General features: G+C 44.2%; 1 protein-coding gene across 1 annotated transcript in view; it reads right to left on the minus strand.

The window, feature by feature from the left end:
• Positions 1-4,341, minus strand: part of LOC135206678 (mitochondrial fission process protein 1-like) — a 125,622-nt gene extending 121,281 nt beyond the window's left edge. The window contains 1 exon segment of the mRNA XM_064238068.1: positions 4,277-4,341. The gene's annotated coding sequence lies outside the window, so the exon portion shown is untranslated.
• Positions 4,342-5,000: the final 659 nt, after the last annotated feature.

Genomic DNA, 5,000 nt, shown 5'->3' on the forward strand with positions numbered 1-5,000 from the left:
GCCGTGGTCTTGGCGCCGAGCGAACTCTGGCGCCGAAACTTTGGCATGCACGTCTCCCGAGGGAGAGCGTACACTCGGGATCTCCGCGAACGAGAGACCGAGCCGGAAACCTGGCGTAGCGGCATCGCCGCTAGCACCAGGCGAGGAAGTACCAGAGCTAACCGATACTCCTCTGGTCCCCGTCTATCTCTTCCTTACGGAAGGGGAGACGGGCCCCGCTCCCGAAGGAGCAAGGAGGACCAGCAGAAGGACCCCCTCCCACCGAGGTGGGACGGGCCCTTAGAAGTTCCCGAAGGAGACTTCTTAGGGGGGGAGGCAGCCTTCTTCTTCTTCGGCTTTATGGGCCTTAGAAGTCGAAGGGAAGAGGCAGCAACAGACGAAGACGAAGATGACACCTTCCTCTTCTTCGTCAGCTCACGCAGGACAGTCGTCAGGTCCTCCATCCAGGCGGAGTCGGGCCTATTGCCGAAGCAACACACGGCCCGACTGCACCTGTCCGGAAGGACCTGGGACTGGGGAAGACACACCATGGGCAGGACCAGCATGGACAGGCGCAGGAACCAGGAGCGACAGGAACAGCAACCAGCTCAGGAGCGGCAGGAACAGCGGCACGCGTAAACACAGAAGGGACAGCCAAGCCAGTAGCGGGAACCACATCAGCGACAGGTACGGCAGGCACCACCCATCGACTCGTAGAATCATCGGCAGCCAGCGTGGTACTGGCGGCAGGTCCAGGGGCGAGCTGCTGGAACAGCGGAAAGTCTGGGGCAGGCAACACAAGAAAACACAGGCGGCGGCGGCGGCATACCCTCCTCGGTACGGCGGCGACCGGCCCTAGAAGCGGCAGACGGCAGTCACCGACACAGCATGGGGAGTGTAGACCAGCGGGGGGAAGCAGCATAAGCGGCCGTGAAGGTTGTAGTGGAGACCACTCCAACGGTCACCGCCCCAGACCTCGCTAGACTCTGCAGCGGATCGTGGATGCTAGGCACGCCCTGCAGCCGCAGTGGTCCATACCTGTCCAAGGTCGTCTCCCACGGGCTGTAGCACCTGCGGTAGCACAGACAGATTAGTAAGAGGGGTTCCCTCACGCACGGGGGGGGGAGGGGGGAGACATGCCCCACCCGAACGGAAGGAAGACCCAAAAAACAAAATACGAGGAAGCTGAGCGGGGGGCAGGAAAGAAGACGAAGAATCGGATACCAAGGGAGTCGCGGGAGAGCTTTCCGACGACTTCCTGGCAGACCTTCGCTTCCCTACCCCCGCACAGCAGTGAAAAGTAATATGAAAAATGAAACAGAATACTGCACTTGCGATTCACTTCATAGAACTTAAAGAGGGAAAAATCAATTCCCGGTAAGAGCGGAAACTTGATCCATAATAATATGATGCTATCATAAATATATATGAAAATGAACAATACTGCACTTGCTATTTCACTTTCACAGCAATAAACTCGTAAGGATTAATTCCCGGGTAAGAGCGGAAATTGATCCAAAATTAAATTTGATGCAATTAATAAAATGAAAATGAAAAGAAAACTGCATTGCGAATCCACTTTCATTGCATTCTATTCATACAAAATAAGAGGCTCTTGCCGAGCGCAATCAAGCTCTCGGCAACGAACGCACAGGGCAAAAATATAATGAAAAAGAGTACTTACATCTTTCAATTACACACTTTCGCCCAAAATACATGACTCGGCGCGAGTGCGCCCGCCCTCGGCACCGAGACATAATTCAAGGGTTCAATTCATGAAAAGAGCGGAAATCGCCGTCTCTACGGCGATAGCTCCATGTGATTCATAATTAAAGTACTGAAAATGAAAACAGTGTACTTACAGTTTCATTTTCAAGTCAAACCAAACCATTAGTAGAAAACACAATATAAACAAAGCATACGACGATGAAGCGGGCAGAGAGCGATGACGAACACGTCCTTCACACCCGCGGCCGAAAGCAAAAGTGATTCTTCACCTCTCGGGCGCGCGGGCGCGCGCAACGATCGGACAAGCAGTTAACTACCGTTCTCCCCTTGTTCGAAGCTTACGACCGTCCCAGCTGCCGCTAGTTACCTTCCTATTGTTAAAGGACCGAGGGTTTGTATTACGTATCGGAACAAATAAAATTTTTCAGAACCACAACAAAAACAGTAAAACTGCAGGCATGATTTGCACCAGTTGCAGACCAGAATATTTTGTTCATCCATAAGGGACTGAGGTAGATTTTCTAAGGAAGAGCTCCACATAGAGATATTGTTTATTAATAAAATATTTTACTGAAAACATAGGAAAGGATGCATATGATGCAATACAGGTTAAATAACTTGAAAAATTTACTGAAATAATCTGAGAAATTTACCATCTTGTATGTTTTCACACAGAAAAGCTCTGCAGGATGCCATTTTTAGTATCTGCTCTTTGGAATTACCATACCTAGCACAATAAACATAAGAAGGCAAATTTTTCTCACATTATTTTGATAATTCCTCAAGTTACCTCATCTGTACTACTACATCAACACCATGTTCCATATTGGGTAACCCTAAGCCCTCATTCTGCGGTAAAGTAGACTGTGGCAGTTGACATTTTCCTACGTTATTTTACTTACTAAACAAGAATTTAAAGTAATATTTATTCGGACGACCGTAATTAGCCCCCGGGGGCCAGTACTAAACACGGCGAAATACATTGGATGCCCCAATCCCTAGTGGATGTCGTATCCACGGTTACGTTCCTTGCAGTCCATGCGGAACTATTCTTTAGAATTACCCTGCAAGAAACGTAACCGCAAATATGACATCCACTAGGGATTGGGGCGTCCAATGTATTTCGCCGTGTTTTGTATTGGCCCCTGGTGGTTAATTACAATCGTCCAAATAAATATTACTTTAAATTCTTGTTCAGTAAGTAAAATAACGTAGGAAAACGTCAACTGCCATAGTCTACTTTACCGCGGAATGAGGGCTTAGGGTTACCCGATATGGAACATGGTGTTGATGTAGTACAGATGAGGTAACTTGAGGAATTATCAAAATAATGTGAGAAAAATTTGCCTTCTTATGTGGGCTACATCGAAAATAATCATTTGAATGGTATGCTTAGAGTTGTAATTGTATTCTTGTTTCACCATTTAAATATCGAGTGAATAAGACCTGAACACCATGATAAGGGTTGGTAGTCGCTGGTTTTTCCCTACTTCCCTTACTTTCTCACCTAGACTTGTAATTTTTTTTAACTGCAATTAAGCTTCACCACTATTCTTGTCACCAAGCCTTAGGGTAGAATAATTACCCATACATTTTTTATTCTCCAGTTTCCTAAAAGTAGGAGTGCCTGCCATCCTATGAGTCAATGTTATACTAGCGAGAAAATCTTCACATTTTTCGGGAGAAATTAATAACAAATGACATAACTAGCCAGTAAAGTCTAGACGTAAATGATGTATGTAACTATAGCCTTGTAGGTATTCAAGCTGGTTTGCACCAGCATTACCTACCTAGCCTAATGTCAAGGACGAAAATGCATCAAACATTAGAAAAACTGTTTCAAAATGTACCTACGGGTCACATTACTAATTGGAAATTAATATAGCCTACATGATTTTATATGACATTCTCCTCAAAATGGTGACTACATTAACCACGGCTAATTTAAGAACTGGGCCTATGAGGCTGTTGGGGGGGGGGGGGGGGGTTAGGCCTCCCAAGGTTAAACTGGTCCTTCCAAGACCAGAATAGGTTAACGTAGTACACCTAAAAAGAACCGGTTTCTGGATATAACATGAATTGTATTTATGACATTATTATACTTTTAGGCTAAAAACAATCAGCTGTGGACATAAAAGAGTGGCTAATACATAACGTTCCAGATTTCTTACAAAAAAGTGATTGACAAATTACGGTCGTCCTAGTCCTTCTCGGTTTGCGGGACCAATTTAACAATAACAACACCGGCCGCCGGCTTTGTGTAGTAATTGATCCCGCGTTATAATTTGTCCGTTCGATTGCATAATTTCATTGTTCGTTAACATTTTCTGTTGAAAATGCATATATAACATGATACTGATATTAACTTTTTTTTAATCTAAAGACTAAATAAATTAAAATTCATATTTTATATACACAAGTGTACTTAAGGACCTCCTGTAATCAGTCCCATAGAGAAACGTCAGTACCACCTCATTAATTTGTCTTATAAGTACCATCTCAATTGTTCAACAGAATCAAGCAGCAAAGTATTAATCTTTTTATATAAATAAAGACAAATATACACAACCCCGATAAGGCAGACTTGTTGGGTGTTGTCTACTGACAGTACGAGGAGTAAATAACACGCACAGTTCGTTCGACACGGGTTTGTTTTGATCACGTGATAATGACGTAATGTTAAAGCTTTTTAAAGTACGCAATGTAAATAATAGAGTACACCTAGATTAAAAAAACAACTATTTACTAAAACTAACAATGATGGAATGTGTACCAGAAACGCAACAAATCGGCATTGGGATATTTAAAGTTTAACATTTTGTAAGGTAGCTCGCAAAGGAAAAGTTCTCAACCCCTCAGTTCCCTAAATCCTGGTCCATCCGTCACTTTTCTCTCTCGTTTACTACAATAAACTACTTGTACTTGTCCAAGTTTTGGTCAAACATATTATTACTTGTTTTCTCGACTTATGCAATCAGCGGTGTGCCAACTTTTTACTATACGGGTATATACTCGTGAACGGAACATTGTATTGCAAAGTGCAACAAATGGAATAGCTATAATGACTGACCATATACATCTTCCTTATGGCAACGATGAAGCAGATTAAGACAAGTAACAGAACCTACGGTGGCTTAGCGGCGACCTCAGGCATATATTATATCATCATCAGCCGTTGTTAGTCCACTGCAGGACAAAGGGCTCAGACATGTCCTTCCACTCTCGTCTGTTTATGGTCTTTGTATGCTATTCTATACCAGCAAATTTTCTTAGCTCGTCAATCCATCGTCTTC

This window comes from Macrobrachium nipponense, chromosome 31, assembly GCF_015104395.2.
Source record: "Macrobrachium nipponense isolate FS-2020 chromosome 31, ASM1510439v2, whole genome shotgun sequence".
Taxonomy (NCBI): Eukaryota; Metazoa; Arthropoda; class Malacostraca; order Decapoda; family Palaemonidae; genus Macrobrachium; species Macrobrachium nipponense.